This window comes from Balaenoptera acutorostrata, chromosome 10 (genome assembly GCF_949987535.1).
Source record: "Balaenoptera acutorostrata chromosome 10, mBalAcu1.1, whole genome shotgun sequence".
NCBI lineage: Eukaryota > Metazoa > Chordata > Mammalia > Artiodactyla > Balaenopteridae > Balaenoptera > Balaenoptera acutorostrata.
In genome coordinates, this window is record NC_080073.1 from 39314295 (window position 1) to 39335485 (window position 21191).

Consider the following 21191-nt stretch of genomic DNA (forward strand, 5'->3'; position numbering starts at 1 on the left):
AGGTCTTTTATAGCCCAGGAGTTCCCATGATGCCCCACGCGGCTGCAATGATTGGTTAAGAGTCTTGCTTTTAGGGTGTGGACACGCTCCTAAGCAATCGTGGCTGAGCAGGGAGTGCGCGCGCGTGCGCGGGGCCGCGACTGGGGCCGGCTCGAGCCCGCTGGGCACGCGGGGGCGCGCACGTCGCTCCCCGCCCTCCCGCCGCCGTCGCCGCCCGCTCTTGCTTTCTCGCGCTCCCCGCCCGTTGCTCTCCGTCGGTCCTCTCGTTAGTCCGCCGTAGCCTCCTCAGTCACCCGCTGTAGTCTTCGAGCTTGCGACTCGCGGACAGGAGTCCTCGGCGCGGAGAGGCCGGACTCGGAGTCGTCGCCTGAGGTGAGCGAGAGGTTCCCTCCTGGCGCCGCGGTGCCCCGGGCCCGCCCGCCCGGCATTCTTCCGGCCGCCCGCCAGCCGCCGCCCCGCCGCGGCCGCGCCCCACCTGCTGCTCTCGGCCGGCAGCATCAGGACCCTGGCCCCTGACCCTGACCCCCGGCCGGGGACCCAGGCCCCGCTTCCCGAAGCGGCGGCCCCGCCCGCGCAGTCCCCGGAAGCGCGCCCCGCGGCCTCCCGCGCCCTCCCGCGCCCCTTCCCCCAGCCCGGCCAGGCCTGCTGGAGCCCAAGCGGCCCGCCAGCCCGCGGTCCCCGTCGCTTCCTCTCCTAGGGCTGCGCCGGGCAGGGCGGGGGCTCTAAGCTGGGCCCCACGAGCCGCTGGGCAGCCGTCCCCTGTGAAGCGCGCGTGGCTGTTGGAGTTGAAATGGGAAAGAAACTCTTTACAACTCCATTTTGGCTTTTACGTTTAATATGAAATATGAATCACCGTTTTATACTGCGTGAAGTCCAGTTATGTTTTCGGTATTTTCTTTTTTAATGCAGTATTCTTTGAGATTGTGTAAGTAAAATATAGTGTTGAAATCTTAAGGGTTAGGATTCTTCCGTATTTAAAAGAAGGGAATTTTCCAGTTGAAAGGAACATTTTTTCATGATTTAAACTATGTGTCATCAAAATAAAGTATTAATTTGCAGTTTTGCTTAGTCTAAATTACTGCCTTGATTAGGAATCACCTGGACATCTGTCCTTAGTTACCTGTGTTGGATCCAGTTACACGTTCATTAAATAGTACTATTTGCACTCAAATTGATTTGGTCAAAACCGTGTTTAGTAGTTTATGATAGAAAATTGGCATTCTTTTTCCCAGAGTTGGTTTCACTTGTGTTTCTTAATGATCTTGATTTAAAATTTTTACCTCTGTTGGTAACTCGTTTGATTCTTTTTGTGTTTAAGACAGTTTATTGAAGTAAATGTTTCATGCAGGTGTGTGATCAGATTATACTTCTGCCAGATCTGAAGGGGGAAAAATACTTTAAAAATTCTTTTAAATGTTGTATGTTGTGAGAATTTTTCCGCCACTTAGTGTCACACACCCAGATGTGTAATGCTTATGTACCATTGCCTGATTGTCACTTTTAGACATGGCTAAATTGGGAGAGATGCTGTTTTGAGCGTTTGGCACAAGCGACATTGTTTGGACTGAAATAGAAGATTAATTCTTAATTGTAAAGGATAACTTGAAGGATCTCTTTTGATAAATTGTCTTGAGTAATTCTATCTACTTTTTTAGAGCACTGGTGGCTCTTGGGGACATAAGATTTATAAGATGAAGAAAACAAACAAAAAATATAAGATGGAACTTGGTTTTAGTCAAAGTCTAGTCCTAGACTTATAGCCTCTGTTCTCATAAATATCTGTACTAGAGGGAAGAAGAGAGTAGGAATCCACTGACTTTTTCACTGATCAAGAATTTTAGACCTGAAAGGAATCTTCAGGACTTGTAGTCCAACCCCATTTGCAGATGAGAAACTGAGTCCCAGAGACTTAAGTAAATTTCCCAAGGTCATATGTCTAGTCGGTTGCCAGCCAGAACTATTTTCACTGTAAGATCTCCATGTACTCCCAAACAGCTTGATTAGAGTCAGCTAAAATTCAGGATTTTCAACTTATTCCAACTGTTTCTTCATTTATGTATTGCTGATTTTTTATGTATTGGGAGAATCTGAAAATTTTTCCAAGCAAATTTCAGTTCTTGAGCTTTTTACTCTCCTTTCTGTAATTTGGATGGTCCTACAGCAGTTGATTGAAATAGGTAAATGAATATACAGGGTCTCTGCTTGGTCTAGTTCTTGGCGTGAGGTGTTTTGGTCTTCTTGAGGGACCCAGCTTCTTCCAGAGGCAGGCCTAGACTCCCCTGCTCCAAATCCAACATAGTTAGGCCCTGATAAGATGTTATCAGGCAACTGTGGGCTCTTTTGACTATTGATTTGAGGTGGGATGGAGAGAAACAGTACATATCGAGAATATAGTTTCCTGTGTATATGTATGTGGTGGTGGTTTTGCTGGAGTATTTTCAGTCCAAATTCCTTGTTTGTCAGTTAACTCCTTTTAAAAGTTTAACCTGGTCATGTGGGGGTGTAAGTTATTAGAGTAAAAACAGGTAGCTCTTCAGGTGTTTCTTGTCCATAGCTTGGAGTCCACGCTGTGACTGGTGAAGGTGGGTTGCTACTTTGGGCCTTCTTAATTGTCCTGGAGCTGAGGGAGTCACGTTAACTTTGTCAGAAGAAAGACTGATATTTCAACTTTTAAGAGCACTAATTTGGGCTTGCTGGGCTTCTATAGACAGCACCTCGGGTTTAATTGCATTGTGGCTACTAGTGATAATGATAAATGGTACATAATCACTGGATTTTAATCACATATATTTGTAGTTTTAAAAGGTCCCTAAAGGTATTTCGTCTTCCCTTACGACTTAAGTTTATTCCTTTATGCACCTGGCCTGTAGAACTGTTTGCTTGTACCTTCACATTAACATAACCAAATTTTAAACTTGTGTTAATGTGTCTCACTATAGTCTGCTCTTTGGGGACATGCTCACTGTTAAGTAACTTGTGAGATTAATAAATTAAAATTCTCAAGACAGTTTAAAGTTAGTAATTACTGTAAAATTCCTATTTCAAGTGACTCATTTTTAATCTGTGGTGCTGAAGTATTAAGTCCTTGTATACTCATAATTATGGTAGTCATGTGACTGAAAATCAGCTAGGCATTGAAGCTGCTTATTCTGGGTGTTGGTCTGAGTTTATTGGTGCTTCCTCCAGATGATTATGAATACATTTTTATAGCTAATAATCATCAAAATATGAGATACTCTGTTAAAGTGGAGCCAGTTTGCAGTTGATACCAGATTGAGCTTGATTTTTTTTTTAAGAGGGTGGGTAAAGTAAATGTGCTTAAGCATATTTATGATAGCATCTTATTTAATATTCAAGTAAAGGGAAAGAGGAGAACATAAGCAGCCAATGAAATAAGTTTGGAGTGGAGTGAAGGGAAAAGTGGGAGGTAAAATGAAATTAGAGAGGTGGGCAGGGACCACATCATGTAGAACCTTTTAGGACATGGGAAGTTCTTTGGATTTTTTTTTTTTAATCATCAGATTTTTTTAAAAGATCAGGATAATGATCCGATCTGATATTAAACAATTAGAATCATTCACCAAGAGTAGGGGGTAGATCTGAGTCCATTCTGACTTTAAACAGTAAACTAATACTGACCATTTCTGACAAAGGTATCAGAAGGATTTCCTAATATTATTCATGTCCTTAACCTAATGACTTCAACCTGTTTTTTTGAATCCATTGATTTTCTGACAGTTGTCTTTAATTTCTCTGTAATGCCTGTATTGAAAAGGAAATGTAGGGCTTCCCTGGTGGCGCAGTGGTTGAGAATCTGCCTGCCAATGCAGGGGACACGGGTTCGAGCCCTGGTCTGGGAAGATCCCTACATGCCGCAGAGCAACTAGGCCTGTGAGCCACAATCACTGAGCCTGCGCGTCTGGAGCCTGTGCTCCGCAACAGGAGAGGCCACGATAGTGGGAGGCCCGCGCACCGCGATTAAGAGTGGCCCCCGCTTGCTGCAACTGGAGAAAGCCCTTGCACAGAAACGAAGACCCAACACAGCCAAAAATAAATAAATAAATAAATAAAAATTAAAAAAAAAAAAGGAAATGTAATTTGATAAAGCAGGTCATTCAAATGTTTGTGGTAGGCTGGGTGGTAGGCATATAGGTGTTCACTGTAAAATTCTTTTAACTTTGCTGTGTGTTTGTAATGCTGTGTGTTAAATGTTTATAATGTTGGGAAATTAATTTGCCTAGGATTCATCTGCTTTTGATTTTTGCTTTTAAAAGGGCAACATTAATTTGTAATACTCAGAAAATAAAGTTGATAGTGTGCATTCTGTTAAGTGAAGGAGGCCAAAACGTTTAAAAGTAAATTTTATGGTATGTCAGTAAAAATTAAATTCTGTGCTTTTCCCCCTTCTGGATTCTGAATTACTTAACAGAACTTTGGGCAAGCCCATTTTACATCCTGTGCTTTTGTTTTTTTCTTTGCGAAATGAATAGACATAATTTCTGATTTTTTTTTTTTAATGTGTTTATAGTACCTTTCATCTGAGAAGTTCAAGGCACTTTGTAGAACTTCTGCCACACAGGCCGTGGGTCTTGCAGCACATTTGTAAGGTATGTAAATAGCTTTCATTCTCCTTTCTCCATGGAAGAGAAATAATTATTTTATATTATATATTAACGTAAGTTCTAAGGAAATGTGGGTGCAATACTATTAATGATTTTCTTCTCCACCAATCTTGAGATCTTTATCTTACTCCATAACTTTTCTCTCTGGTCTTATTTTCCAACCTCTCTCTATAAGATACTCCTCTAACTTCCTATTTCTATTCTAAGCAATATTTTTCTTCTTAGATGAAGATATATTTCCTAACTTCTTAATCTTTAAGGAGATGTATTTACCATATTATCCACATACTTCTCTCACTTCTGGATCACTCCCATCTTAATTCTTCTGTTTTTAAATTTCTTTAAGTTTTCGTTTTTTCTGTAGAGTAGTTTGGTCATCTTACAGTTTGTGCACAACCTGTGCTTTGGGTATGTCTAATTATCAATAGAAAGTAATTCAACCAGAGAATGAGGATTGGAGGACAGTCCTTCTTGCCAGAGGAGTCAGCATTAAGAGGAATGTTAATAGCAGGTGTAATAGCCCATCCAGGAGCTATTCAGATATTTTAAACGGATTACAAATAAAGGAAATAGAATCATCTTAATTTAATTGATACCATGTAAGTATCCTGGTTTGGTACCATTTTGACTACTTTTTCTTGTTCTCCTTGGGTCGGGTCGGAGGGAACTCTGTATATAAAGAAGTGAGCTGTCAAGAGGATGCATATTCTCATTTGATGAGATAGGCTACCTGGCAGGGAAGTCATATAATGGTAGTGGTTTTGGTTGGCTTTGAACTTACGGTTGGCTTTGAACTTATGGTTGGCATGGTAAAAGGAATGGCCAAGCTAGCTTGTCGTTATTCATTCATTGAACAAATAGTTACTATATGCAGGTGCTGTTCCGGGACACACTTGAAGAAAACAAAGAAGGTCCCTGCCCTCAGGTAGTTTTTTCTTTGTTTTACAATGTCTTTATTCCTAAAAACATGAACATTTTGAATCATTTCATCTGCTTTTCTCAGTATCACTGACGAGAAAGTGGAAAGCACATCAGGGGTTAATAATCACAAAATCATTAATAGCGCTGCTCATTTTTATTCTAGTAGGGAATACTGATGATCCATGGCAAGAGATTAGCCCAGTGCAACTGCTGGGCATAGGACAGCAACTAGGCTAGCACCACTGGGCATGATACTCTATTGCAGTTCCATGAGGCTTGAAATTCTCCTTTTCAGCAGATTCGAGTGATGCATTAGGGTGGTTTGATTGATGGCGTCTCTTAAAAGAGGACAGACTGTGTTTCAAAGTTGTTTTCTCAGTTCATTTTTGACATTACTGAGTTAAAAACAAAAATAAGGTTATGCTTTTGCTCAAATCAGATTTTTTTTACCAGAAAGGCTGATGGCCCTGTAATTACAAAAGAATTCTGCCTTAGACGGTGTGCCTGCCTGCCTGCCTGCCTGCCTCCTGCCTGCCTGCCTGCCTGCCTGTCTGTCTGTCTGTCTATCTATCTGTCTATCTGTCTGTCTGTCTTTAAGCAGGTTATTTTTTTTCTTTGAGCCTCAGCACCTACATCTGTGTAATGAAGATTTCCATTTCATAGGAATTTTAGATGAAATAATATGTGAAGAGCACAATGCTCAATGCATATTAGTTTTCTCCCTTGGTGGAAATACTTGTTCTAACTCTGGTAGATTCTTCAAGTATATTTTTCTTTCAGGATATTAGTGCATTGTATTTATATAGTGACCGCTTGCTTTCAGAGTGATGAAGATTTTAATAGGAAGCTTAAAGTTACATGAATTTCTTTACTGCCACCTGACTGAATAGGAGAAACACGTGTTAGTTGTTTTCATTTTCTTTTCTTGTCTTTTGTTTGTTTAACTGTAGGAGTTAGTATGTTGGGCTTCGATTTTACCATCATTTTTATAAATGTTTACTGACATCATGAATAATAGTTCGGTAACATGAGACCATGTAAATCACAAGTTGTAAAGATTCATTCTTGGGTTGTAGTAGTGATTCTGCCTTTATCTGACACTGGGATCATTTAGTTCTACCCCTAAGCATCAGTAAATAGTAGCAGCAGAGATGGCACTCTCCAACAAGTGGACAGAAAAGTAGATCTGTGAGGTGGAGATTTTTTTCTACTGTTATTTGCTGCCACTGCCTTTTATAACTGAAGGGGTTTTGAACAATATCTTATACATGGCAACTCTCATGCACATTCATGTGTCTGATTGTAGTTGAAGAATCTTCGATCATGAAGTTAGAAGCATGCATTTATCCTGTACCAGCTATATGCAGACTTCGTTTATCTTTCAGGCTTATTCTTTAGAAATTATATTTTCTATTAATTAAGTTTTCCAATTTTACTAAGCTTGCATCCTTACCATAGTCCCTAAGACAGAAGTCCCTAAAACATAACAGGAAAATGTTTTGAACCACTTCGTCAGTTTAATAGTAGGCCCCCAAAAGCAGTTCCCACATAAAAACTGATGTGTTTTTTGCAAGAAGAGGGACAAAAGAAGATAGGTTTTTATTTTCTGAAGTCCCTAGCTGCTGTAAAATACAGAGATCCAATTCCATTACTGTAAAAAAATTGTGCTTTGATTTTAAGCATATGGTTGAAAGTTCTACTTTTGTTGTATGTACACTGCTATTTTTACCTTATTCCCATGGCAGTTGTGTCTCAGTTGATATAGTGCAGATGAGTTGTCCTCTGATGCCTCTTCCATGGGCCCAGAGAGCAAATGTTTGGCCACTCTTCTGGTGTGCCTTTAGGTAACCCTATTATTTGTTATTTAGGTTTTGAGGCCTAAGGAAGGAAGTACGTTTAAGGTGGATATTTAATGTTGTAACAGTACAGTTTTTTGTCACGAGATAATTTTATTACATGATTTGGCAGTTTTGTTGGAAATACTGTGGCGTTTAGAGTTTTTTGTGGGAAAGTTCTTTTCTGGATGAAGTCTTTTGTTTAACTTTTAAAGTTATTCGAAGGAAACTGTTTATCTTTTGAAGGTCTTAAGTTCAGAAAAGGAAGGCAATAGAATATCTTAGGTAAGAGCATGGGTTCTCTGCAGAGAACTGACAATTAAGTACTAGCTCTTATACTTGACAGCTTATGACTCTGGATAGTAATATTACCCCTTTGTAACTCAGTTCCTCCTCTGTAAAATGGGGATAACAGAGTGCTATGAGGGTTCAGTGAGAGAGAAGCACTTAGCCCCAGTGCCAGACATGCAGGTGCAGTTCTTTAACTTTCACTATTCAAGTTACAGTTTGTAGTACCGAGTAATCACACTTTAATCTAATTTGTAAGGTAATTTTTTTGGAGGGGGGATAGCACCCTAAGAATTAATTTGGGGGGAAATAAACAGGCCTCTTTACTGGATCCCTGTTGCTTAGGAACAGTGGTTCGCAAACCTGGCTATTCCTAAACATGGGATCCAGTTCCTAAAGTTGGAATTACTTTAGGAGGCTTTTTTAAAAATCACCTTTGTTGAGGTGTAATTTGCATAAATAAAATGTACTTATTTAAATAACAGTTTAGTAAGTTTTGGTAAATGTATACACCTGTGGAATTGCCACCCAGTCAAGATACAGAACATTTCCTTGGGAGACTTTAAGATTTTCTGTTTTTAGGGGGGGTTGGATGAATTGGGAGATTGGGATTGACTTATATACACTACTGATACTATGTATAAAATAGATAACTAATGAGAACCTACTGTATAGCCCAGGGAACTCTACTCAATGCTCTGTGGTGACCTAAATAGGAAGGAAATCCAAAAAAGAGGGGATATATGTATACGTATAGCTGATTCACTTTGCTGTACAGTAGAAACTAACACAACATTGTAAAGCAACTATACTCCGATAAAAATGAAAAAAACATTTTCTATTTTTAACTAGTTTTTTATTTAAAACAATATATGTACTTTATTCTTGTTGGGACTGTGAATTACAAGTCAGAACTACAGTGAGGTGCCACCTCACGCCCATTAGGATGGCTGCAAGTATCAAAAAAACAGAAAACACCAAGTGTTCTCAGGAATGTAAAATGGTACAGCCACTATGGAAAACAATATAGAGGCTCCTCAAGAAATTAAAAATAGAATTACCATCTGATCCAGAAATTTCACTTCTGGGTTTATATCCCAAATAATTAAAAGCAGGGTCTTGAAGAGATATTTGTACACCTATGTTCATAGCAGCATTATTCCCAATAGCTATAACAAGGAAGCAACCCAAGTGTCTACCAGCAAATGAATGGATAAGCAAAATATGGTATATACATACAATGGAATGTTATTTAGCCTTAAAAAGGAAGGAAATTCTGCAGTGTGCTACAACATGATGAATCTTGAGGACATTGTGCTAACTGAAGTAAGCCAGTCACAAAACGGCAAATACTATATGATTCCACTTATACGAGATACTTAGAGTAGTCAAAACCATAGAGACAAAGTGGAATGGTGGTTGCCAGGGTCTAGCGGGGGAAGAAGAATACTGGGGAGTGGGGTGTTAATGTACAGTGGGTATAGAGTTTCAGATTACAAGATGAAAAGAGTTATGGGAATAGATGGTGGTGATAGTTGCACAACAGTGTGACTGTATTTAATACCGCTGAACTGTACGCTTAAAAATGGGTAGGATAGTAAATTTTGTTATATATATTTTACCACAATAAAAGGGGGAAATGCACTAGGTAAAAATAAAATCATACAGTAATGTTTATAATAAAAACTGTATATTCTTCCTGTCCTAGAGTGCAGTGCTTCTCTCAGAGTATTGCTTCCTTTGGAGCTTTAAAGGTATTTTAGAGCAAGGGGTTGGTAAAGCATGTATATTCAGTGCAAGGCAAAAGGGGTAAAGCATGAAAACAAGCCTTTCTCACATCTCTGCCTCCCAAGGTTCTTGCTTCAGAGAAAACCTTGTACCTGTTTCCTGTGTATAAACCAAGTAACTGTTTCATATGTATCCTTCTAGAGATACTGTGTCCCTTTTTTATATACAAACTAATGCACATCACACTGTTACACATCTATTCTTTCCCCTTAACAGTAGGTCTTGTTGATTATTTGGCAAGATAGTTAAAAGTATACACTGTGGAAAATAGTTTGGCTTTTCCTCAAATAGCTAAATACAGAATTACCTTACGACTCCTAGGTACATACCTAAAAGAATTGAAAACGGATACTCAGACAAATGCTTGCACATAAATGTTCATAGCAGTACTATTCAAATACCCAAAAAGTGGAAATAATCAAAATGTCCATCAACAGGTGAATGGATAAACAAATATGGTATATACATACAACGGAATATTATTCAGCTATTTTTTAAAAATGAAGCACTGATACATGCTACTGTATGGATGAACCTTGACAGCATTATGCTAAGTAAAAGAAGCCAGACACAAAAGGCCACATATTGTATGATTTCATTTATATGAAGTGTGTAGAATAGGTAAATCTGTAGAGACAAAGCAAATTGGTGGTTGCCAGGTGTTGGGGGCAGGGGAAACTGAGGATTGACTGCTTAATGGGTGTGGGGTTTTCTTTGGTGGTGATGAACATGTTTTGGAACTTGATAGAATTGGTGGTCGCACAACATTGTGAACGTACTAAATATCACTGAATTATACACTTTAAAAAGGTTAACTTTATACTCTGTGAATTTCACCTCAATTTTTAAAAAAAAGTTTTTTAAATGGATGTTCAGGCCCCACCCTAAAGAGTTTTCAGTCTGTTAGTTGTGGAACCTTGAGAGGAATAGCGATTTTTATGCCAAAATACAGTGCCTGGCTGTGCACTGTCACTGCTGAAACATCTCAACAGGACATTAGGCAGCTTGGGGCTTTTGGTTCATTCTATTCTATGTGTCAGTTCTCCAGACAAGCATTGTCTTGGGGACACTGTAAGTGGAGAATTAGGTTGCACAAGGTCAAATCCTGATTCTGTGCATCTGTTGGTTGGCTAAAAAGTTCTTTAGGGTTTTCCATAACATCTTACGGGAAAACCCGAACGAACTTTTTTGTCGACCCAATATTTAAGTTTCACCCTGAAATTTTTACATTTTGAAGTCAGTGATATGATGCTCCTATTTAGGAAGCCAGAAGGTATGTTCCCTCAGGAGTGTTTCTTCCCTGCCCCACAAAGAAAAATTTCAGTCTGGGATGATTCCCACTTGGCAGTATATTGGAGGCTTTCTTGTTCTCCTCTACTTGCCCTTATTATGTACCTTAGGCCTGCTGCTCTTGGTCTCCAAGGGCCTTTGAACTGACATTGACCCTTGGCAACTGCTTGATCAGGATGGCCAAATAATGTTGATAGTACCAGGCTCAAGCTCATTATGAGCAAATGGACAGATGGTAGTTTGCGCCTCCTTGCCAGAGGTTTCCAACGTAGTCCATAAACAAAATAAATGGCTTTATGTTTTCAGCTTACTTTCCCAAGTGTTTAATGGTGTTTCCATTGTGCTAGTCACAGTCCTAGGTATGGGTGAACCTGGAGTTGATAGGACAGACTTCTGCCCATTGTGCTGAAACAGTTTCTTCCTCTGACTTAAGGAAGTAGTATGTATTCTGTTCATTTGTATGTGTATTTTAACAAAGGACCAAAGCAGTGGAATGGAGGAGGGTACTGGAGAAGGGAGTGCTTATGAAAAATCTACACTTCCTTTCAACCAGGTTTATTGTTTGAACAAAAATCTGATTCTGGTTTGGTTGTTACTTTTAGGACTATCTGAAGAAAAGGCTGTATTTTGACTTTTATTTTCAGTTTTATAGTCCCGATAGCTTTGCTTCAGGAGGGTGCATTGCAGGGCATCCTGTAAACTTTCATTCATGTGTATTTAAGTACAGGAAGTATGGCTCCTGTAGAAAATTTGAGATCCTAAACCACTGAAATAGTATCTTTGTGTTCTGGATAACTGAAGCCTTGCATCTTTAAGCTTTAAAACTTATTTTATTCCTGTAGTGAATGTCTTCTTTTTCTCTTATAGTATCTGGACCTTAAGCTTCCCTGCATAACGATTGAGGTCTTTCCAACTAAAGGATTTTTTTTTTTTAATATTTATTTAAATATTTATTTGGGTTGTGCCGGGTCTAGTTGCGCCATGTGGGATCTTTAGTTGCGGCATGCGGACTTCTTAGTTGTGTCATGCATGCGGGCTCTAGTTCCCTGACCAGGGATGGAACCCGGGCCCCCTGCATTGGGAGCTTGGAGTCTTACCCACTGGACCACCACGGAAGTCCCCTCCTAGAGGATTTTGAAGGTCTGTCCTTGGAGTATGTTGCACTGCTTTAGGACTCTGGCCTGGACTGAATGGCACTTCCCTCCCTTCCCATTTTACGTTTCCAAGCCTGATTTACAGGGTTTTCTACTTTCATGTCATAGGCTACACCTCTTTCTCACCCAAGCATGCATTTGTCTAAACTACTGTGAACTGAGCTACTGGCCAGTTAGACTTGCAGAGTTGTCTAAAATAAGAGCAAATAAGTTCGTAGGATCTGAGTTTTAACACTCATTGTTACAGATGATTGAAGTTCCTGATTATATGAGGGGTTTCTGTAATTCTATGAGGGTGAATTCTTTTTTTTTTTTTTATGAGGGTGAATTCTTAAACTACTACAACTGTGCCTTAGGAGGTAGCTCACCATTGGTGTACACAGCTAATCTTGTAACTTGTTTTCTTTTAAAAATTTGCATGCAGCAAATTGGTTATATAAGCTTCTTTGCTCTGGGAAATGTATTTTTTGGAATTTGTTATTTGAACACTTAACTGTTACATGCTTGCGCCTGTGCTTGTCCAACAATGGTGAATAAGAGGTGATTCTTGCACTAATAGGAGTTTGGCAGGAAGAAAGTTTGGAGGGGGTGTGACGAGTGAAGTAGAAATTTTTTTTTTAATGCTAATTTTTTAAAAAATAAATTATTTTATGTATTTATTTTTGGCTATGTTGGGTCTACGTAAATAAATTTATTTTATGTATTTATTTTTGGCTGTGTTGGGTCTACGTTGCTGTGCGCGGGCTTTCTCTAGTTGCGGCGAGTGGGGGCTACACTTCGTTGCGGTGCACGGGCTTCTTATTGTGGTGGCTTCTCTTGTTGCGGAGCACGGGGTCTAGGCGCGCGGGCTTTAGTAGTTGCGGCACGTGGGCTCAGTAGTTGTAGCTCGTGGGATCTAGAGCGCAGGCTCAGTAGCTGTGACACACGAACTTAGTTGCTCCGCAGCATGTGGAATCTTCCCGGACCAGGGATTGAACCCGTGTCCCCTGCATTAGCAGGTAGATTCTTAACCACTTCGCCACCAGGGAAGTCCCGAGAGAAATGTTACATGCTCAGAGTACTTAAGGGACCTGATCTAAGTTGGCTCAGGGAAGGCCTTGAGAGAAAGTGACTTAGCCTTTTAAGTATGAGTTATCTAAGTGGGGGAAAGGTGGGTGACGTTCATTCAGGGCAGAGGAAAGACCAAAGAAAGATGTCTTAATATTTTCAGCTATAGGATATTATAGGATATTTTATTTGGCCAAGGGTGGTTGTATGCCTTGGGTTTTATAATTTTATAAGTTAGTGGCTTGGGATTTATAGTTATTTCCTTATCTGCAATGTGACATTTTGTACCCACATTTCATCCAAAATATTTTTTGCACCTCTTGCATTGACACTACTCCCTTCCACAGAAACTAACATTGACAAAACCTAGGGTTGGGGTTAAGTTATTATGTACACTAGGATCATCACTCTTCATAATGAAATTCACAGGATTTTTATGTATCTTAAATTTTCCTTTTAAATTGTCAAGTTTAGTTTTCAAGAGTAGACAATTTTTGCTTTTGTAATAGTCATATGTACAATACTGATTTGTAACAACTTCTTTAGGGAAAGAAATAAACAATATGAAATTTCAACTGTATTACATAATTGAAGCATATGGATGTTAACAAGTCTTATGAACTCAACTTCTAATCTGTTGTGTCCACTGTGTTTAAAATAATGAATGCAGTAAAAAAGTAAAAATTAAGTCATGTCCAAAGCTATGCTGGTGTTAAATGCTTTTATTTCTTGGGTGGTTGAGAAACAGTAGAAAGCTTGCCTAGTCATCACTATTTCTTTTGTGTAACTAGTCCCATTGAAGAATTATGAGGTAGAATTATAATTATCTCAAGTATGCTGAATTAGTAATTTTTCAAGCTGTGATTATTTTCTCTGCATGGAAGTTTGTTCATTATCTTTCCAAAATATTATAAAGATCTTGATCTAGCAGAAACAGTACAGTTATTCAGTTGAATTATTTCTACTTCTGTTTCTTGGCTTGAGAACTTTTTTGTGCCTGCTTAAAATGAATGTTTGGCTAATAAATGTCCGTATATATAATGCATTTATTATAACCTGGTAGCACCATCTCAAAAGTCTTTGGTGGCTCTTTATCTGCCAAAAATAAGCTAAAAATTGTGCTCAGGGGCAGATTAACTGTGAGTCTAAGAAAATAAGTATTGTAAAATGTGTGGTCCCTAAAGAAGTTATCAAAATTAACACACCCAACCCCCAACTCACCTAATTTAAAGCCTATTTTGGTTTAATGTCAGGAGGGGCTCAATCCATTTCTCTGAGATAACAGCATTGTTATTGGTCATGGAAAAATAAGACTTGAGGGCATTACAAAAGGTGCTTAGAAAGTATTGAGAGGAATATGATTGTGTGTTTAAAACAGATTGACATTGGACTAAGGATTTCATAGTTGCCATTCAGAAAGTTCTAAAAACCACAGACTCATTTGATGGCAGAACCAGAACTGATGAGAAGTTGTGTAGTCTTTATCCTACTTAGTGTGAATATTTACTTATTTTACTGAAGAACTATTAACCCATTGGGTGTGTTACAGAATATTTGGCATTTGCACCATATTACCTTTCTAAATCTGAAAAATTCTGAATTTAGAAACATCTGACCCCAAGGCTTTTGAATGAAGAGTTGTGGGCCTGTACTTCTAGGCAGTGAGAGAAAAGCTAAGTCTTTTTCTTTAATGGGAAAGAAGAGGGTGGAAAGAGGTATGGATGGCATATGCACTTTGGAAAAATAATTATTTGCTGGACTGGTAAAAGTTTCATTTTAGGAAAAACACTCCTTTCAGGTCAGGCCATATTATAAACTGGTCTTCAATTCTGGACAGTTGGAATTTGAAGGAAGGAGTTGCCATTTGTACAAAATAAGACCTAAATAATGATGACACATTTATTGAACATTGACCTATTTTCAGAATAGGTAAGCTCTTTTTGTGTAATATCTTATTTAATCTTCATGCCAGCCCTGACAGATAAGGAAACTGTAAAGGGGCACAAAGCTAGTAAGATAACTTTCAGGTAATGTATCAATAGCTCCTTTACTGCTACTGTAAACTGCCTTCTTTCTACTCTGTTGCTACCTATAACTGAAATTAATTTCTCATAGAATCTTTTCTTTGGCTAGTCTATGTGGGACCTATCCATGTAATGAATATTTCTGATTTTATGGGGTAGTCCATATAGTAGATGCTGTATGCTCATGAAACACACTCAGGATTGGACTCAGATTTTGAAACCCAAAAGTAACATTTGGTCAAGTAAGGTTGGTGGTAGTGTTTTGGGTTGGGAGGGTTGGTGGATAAGAATCACCTGGAACTCTGAGAGCTTGTGTCAGCTGTCCCCTTCCTGAATCTGGATGGTGCAGGGGTTAGAGTGCGTGTGATTACACCTTCCTCCAGCTACAGTGAATAATCAGGATTATTCACAAGTTAACAGTGGTGTTGCACAATTTCCAGGCCTTTTCTCTTCTGCTTTGGAAGACTTAATAGAATGCAAGAAAGGAATGCTTATAGGCCTTAAAAACTCTTGGCCTTAAAACATATTTACTGGATTGGGGAAGTTTTCATTTTAGGAAAAAATACCACTGTATTCGGGTAACTTTGAATCTGTTCTAATTTATGGAAAAAATAAATTGCTTACAATCTTCAGTACTTTAGCTATTATTAACAAATTGTTTTTGATCCCCTGTAATGAATCTCTTCATCATGGTTGAAAACTGCTGCCCTCTAAAGTATTCCCAGAGTACTGGTCTTTTCCTCAAGGCTTTTTGCCATATCTAAGGTGACAAGATAGACATTTAGTCTTTTTTTTTTTCTCCCCTTTCGATGTTGTTTCATACATGAATGTTGGGGCTAGGGAGTTTTATATACAATGGTTTGTTAGTTGTAAGTCTTGTTTGAAAAGAAATACCTTCCTACTTGAAGAATGAGACTTAAGGCCAATTCAGAAAAGAAGGGAAGTAACTAAGAGGAAGTAAATTTGAAGGCTAATGTCTATTTTTAGTAACTTGAGCTTTTGAAAGTTTCCTTTCAAAAGTTAGAAAATTAACTCTTTCTTATACCAACACGTTTTTATGCATTAACTTAGGAAAGCTAGGTTTCTTATCATTAATTCAATTGGCAAACACATACTTATGTTCAGTGATACCTTTGACCTTGCTAGGCATTGTAGGGAGTATAGAAATGAAGATAGTTATCCCTCAGGGGATTGGCTCCAGGATCCTCACAGATACCAAAACCTGTAGCTGCTTACATCCCTTATATAAAATGGTGTAGTATTTGCATATAACTTGTGCACATCCTTCCATATACTTTAAGTCATCTCTAGATTACTTATAATACCTAATACAACATAAATACTGTCGTCCTTTGGTTTACACAGGGATTAGTTTCAGGACCTGTCCTGGATACCAAAATCTGGATACTCAAGTCCCATATTCAGTTGGATTCCGCCAACCAGGATTGTGTGATAGTATAGTATAGTGTTTATTTATTTATTTATTTATTAGAGGATACTTTTTTTTTAAATTTATTTTTGGCTGCGTTGGGTCTTCGTTGCTGCGCGCAGGCTTTCTCTAGTTGCGGCGAGCGAGGGCTACTCTTCATTGCGGTGCGCGGGCTTCTCTTGTTGTGGAGCACGGGCTCTAGGCGCACGGGCTACAGTAGTTGTGGCTCACGGGCTCTAGAGCGCAGGCTTAGTAGTTGTGGTGCACGGGCTTAGTTACTCTGCGGCATGTGGGATCTTCCCGGACCGGGGCTCGAACCCAAGTCCCCTGGATTGGCAGGCAGATTCTTAACCACTGTGCCACCAGGGAAGCTCTATAGTACTTATTGAAGAACTGAGTATAAGTGGGTTTGTGGAGTTCAAACCTGTGTTGTTCAAGGGTAAGCTGTAGTTGTAAACTCAATGTAAATTATATGTAAATAGTTGTAGGCATGTGACAAATTCAAGTTTTGCTTTTTGGAACTTTCTGGAATTTTTTTTTCCGAATATTTTTGATCTGTAGATGCAGAACCTGTAGATTCGGGGACTGCTGTATAATCTTTTTTACTGGAGCTTACAGACAGTAGTATCCAGCAGTAAAACATTAGCTGTTATGTGCTAGGTATTGTTTATTCTAAGTGCCTTCTTGTGTTAACTCAATAATTACCACTATCCAGTGAGAGTAGGAACCATTATTTTCCCCACTGGTACAGATGAAGAAGTAGAAGCACAGAGGAGTTGAGTAACTTATCCAAAGATTCACAGCTGCTTTGAACCCTAGCACCTGATTTCAAGAGCCTTCTCTCTACCAGTGCAGAGTACCAAGTGATGGCAAGCTTATACAGTCATTTGGGAAACAGCTATAAGAGTTCAGGGATAAAGAAGAATTTGTGCTGGGGTAGCCAGGGAGTCGTCTCTGAGGAGGGCGTAACTCTTGGCCTAAAAGGAGATAAAGGGGAGTGTTATGAGTGGTGCGAATCAGCCCTTTGCAGTGTTAAACTGCTTGAACACAGATAATCTTGTTTTACCTCCTTATAGGGAAGAGAGGGTGGACAGTGTTGGTTAGCCTAGGGAAGTTATGTGGGAGAGGGGGCAATATGCATCTGTCAGATTCAATAAACAGGAGATCAGAGTCCAGGATGGAGTCTTGCATATGTACTGCTTTGTTTCTTCCCTTTTTTTTTTTGCTTAATATACTATGTAGACCTTTCCAAGTCAGTCATATTAAGGGACTTCCCTGGTGGTGCAGTGGTTAAGAATCCGCCTGCCAATGCAGGGGACACGGGTTCGATCCCTGGTCCGGGAAGATCCTACATGCCGCGGAGCAACTAAGCCCGTGCGCCACAGCTACTGAGCCTGCATGCCACAACTACTGAAGCCCACGCCTAGAGCCTGAGCTCCACAACAAGAGAAGCCACCACAATGAGAAGCCCGTGCACTGCCACTCCCCGCAACTAGAGAAAGCCTGCACACAGCAACGAAGATCCAACACAGCCAAAACTAAGTAAATAAATAAAATTTATTAATCATTTTCAAAAACATAGTACGTACATCTTATAGATTGAGAGAATGCAAAAGGATATGTGGCTCCTAGAAGCAACCATTGTTAAGAGTTTCTTGTGAATTTTTTGAGAGAGAGTCTGTATATACCAGTGTTCATTGTTCTTCAGTGAATGTTAATTGTGTACCTCTGCCAGGCCCTGTTCTATATATCTGTACATTCCACTGTTACACAATGGTATGAGAGTGTAAATACTCAGCACCTTATTTTTTTTTTTTCTTTTAATTTATTTATTTTTGGTCTTAGTTGAGGCACTGCGGGATCTTTCGTTGAGGTGCGCGGGCTTCTCTCTAGTTGTAGCATGCAGGCTTAGTTGCCCTTCGGCATGTGGGATCTTAGTTCCCCAACCAGGGATCGAACCTGCGTCCTCTGCATTGGAAGGTGGATTCTTAACCACTGGACGACCAGGGAAGTCCCAGCACCTTATTTTTTTTAATTTAATCTATCTTGGAGATCATTCATTAACACAGATCTTTTTTCTTTTAATGGTTGCATAATGTGCCATTGTATGGATACTTAACCAGTCCTCAAAAGGGACACCTAGGTTGTTTCTAATCGTTTGTTACTGTAATAATAAAACTATTGCTGAAGTGAGTATTCTTGAACATAAATATTTACATCCATGTGAATATATTTATAGGATAAATGCTTGTAAGTAGAATTGGTGGTTCAAACGATGTACGCATTTATTTATGTATGTATGTATGTATGTATGCCGCGCCCTGAGGCATGCAGGATCTTAGTTCCTTGACCAGGGATCGAACCTGTGCCCCCTGCAGTGGAAGCACAGAGTCCTAACCACTGGACTGCCAGGGAATTACCAATATATGCAGTTTAACTTCTAACGTTGTCAGTGGCCCTTCAGAGAAGTTGCTCCCTACATTAATAGCGTGCTCTTTGTATGACTTAATCCCTTTAATACTCAAGACACTGAAATTCTTCAGTCACGCTGGCGCTTACAATCCATTGATCTTATTACCCTTTTACTACCCCTCAATCTTCTTCAGTTCCCACTTTCCTCCTCAGTGTTCATAGTTCATCACTGTAATCACCCCCTTTTATATATTCTTAACTCTTTTCTCACTTAATCTTATCTGGCAAAAGGTCGGCCCTGGTTAAATCCAAGTTTTTACTTATTCTACCCTGTAACTGATTGTCTGGAGAAGGAAAAAAGTATGCTGATTGGTCTCACTTGGAACTCATGACCCCTAACCTGAAAGGTGGCTCTTTCCTAAGTTAAGCACTGTCCAGCAGTCCCACTAAGATTCCTTAGTCTATTTATTCTATTTTTAGGACAATATGGAAGTACCTCCTTCGATCAAACCTTCTGTTTCTCTTCCCCAGCTTCCCTGTCAACTGATGATCTCTCTTCTTAATTAACTGAGAAAATGGAAGCCATTAGAAGAGTCCACCACTACATTTGCTTACTCACCTACATTTGGCTGTTACGGTCTGCTTACTCCTCTATTATCATGGAGTGGTCCTTTGGGAGTCCATAGTTCATATCCAGGGTTAGCCCCTCCACTTGTGTGCTAGATGCTAGTCCCCTCTAATCTCCTCAGAACTCTACTCTAGCAGTTTTCCCCTCCCCTGCATCAATTCTACATTCAGTCCATTGGCTAGACCTTAATACCCCACCTAGCTGCTACAGAGGTGGGGGATGTAGTCTTTATTATTGGCAGCCATTTGACCAGGAAGGGGAATGATTGATCTGAGGCAGGCAGTGAGGAGTCTCTGCCACACTTTCCAGACTTTTTTTTTTTTTAATTAAAAAAAACTTTCTGGTAACAGTTTTATTGAGATATAATTCACATACCATACAGTCCACTCATTAAAAGTGTATAACTTGGGACTTCCGTGGTGGCCAGTGGTTAAGAATCTGCTTTCCAATGCAGGGGACGCGGGTTCGATCCCTTGTTGGGGAACTAAGATCCCACATGCTGTGGGACAACTAAGCCCGTGCACCACAACTAGAGAGAAGCCCACGCACCGCAGCGAAAGATCCCGCATACTGCAACGAAGATCCCGAGTTCCACAACTAAGACCCGGCGCAGCCAAATAAATAAATAAATATTTTTTAAAAAGTGTATAATTCACTCCGTTTTAGTATATTCACTCATTTGTGCAGTCAACTTTAGAACACTTTCAGGGACTTCCCTGGTGGTCCATTGGTTAAGACTCCACGCTCCCAATGCACGGGGCCTGGATTCATCCCTGGTCAGGGAAATAAGATCCCACATACTGCAACTAAGCCTGCGTGCCACAACTACTGAGCCCATGCGCTCTAGAGCCTGCGTGCCACAACTAGAGAGGCCCACGCGACGCAATGAAGACCCAGTGCAGCCAAAAAAAAAAAAAAAAATTTTTTTTTTAGAACACTTTCATCACCCTGAAAAGAAACTCCTGTATTCTCCAGCTGTCATCCTCCAGTCTCTCCCACCACTACCCCCCAGCCTTAGGCAACCACATCTCTGTAGATTTGTCTGTTCTGGACATTTCATATAAATGGAACCATGTAATATTTGGTCTTTAGTGACTGGCTTCTTTTACTTAGCATAAAATTTTCAAGGTTTATCCATATTGTAACATGTATTTTCTTTTTTTTTTTTAATTTTATTTATTTATGGCAGTGTTGGGTCTTCGTTTCTGTGCGAGGGCTTTCTCTAGTTGCGGCAAGTGGGGGCCACTCTTCATCGCGGTGCGCGGGCCTCTCACTATCGCGGCCTCTCTTGTTGTGCAGCACAGGCTCCAGACGCGCAGGCTCAGCAATTGTGGCTCACGGGCCTAGTCGCTCCGCGGCATGTGGGATCTTCCCAGACCAGGGCTCGAACCCGTGTCCCCTGCATTGGCAGGCAGATTCTCAACCACTGCGCCACCAGGGAAGCCCGTAACATGTATTTTCTAACTTCTTGAAAGAACATTATATCCCACCTTCCTCATGCCCTCATCTCCATCCACTGCAGTGTAATCCTCCCCTGTGGCCAACTGAAAGGCTTTTTTCCCCTGTGCTGCTAGAGACCTTCTGATTGTTATGTCTATGCCCTTTTTGCTAGTCGTATAATATGGACCCTTTCCTTGAAATGCTCTTTCTCTTGGGGCTAATTCTCATCATAGCTTTCTGACTATTCTGCTCAAAAATCTCTGGCTCCCTCATGTCCACCTCTTTCATGTTACTAGCGGTCTCTGTGGATAGA

General features: G+C 40.1%; 1 protein-coding gene across 2 annotated transcripts in view; it reads left to right on the plus strand.

Annotated features, from left to right (window-relative positions):
- The first annotated feature begins 110 nt into the window (after positions 1 to 110).
- RHOA (ras homolog family member A) overlaps positions 111 to 21191 on the plus strand; it is a 54340-nt gene continuing 33259 nt past the window's right edge. The window contains exons 1-2 of one of the 2 annotated variants that reach the window (XM_057555099.1): positions 111 to 372; positions 4529 to 4607. The gene's annotated coding sequence lies outside the window, so the exon portion shown is untranslated. The remainder of the gene's footprint in view (positions 373 to 4528; positions 4608 to 21191) is intronic. The other variant, XM_057555098.1, reaches the window with a different exon arrangement.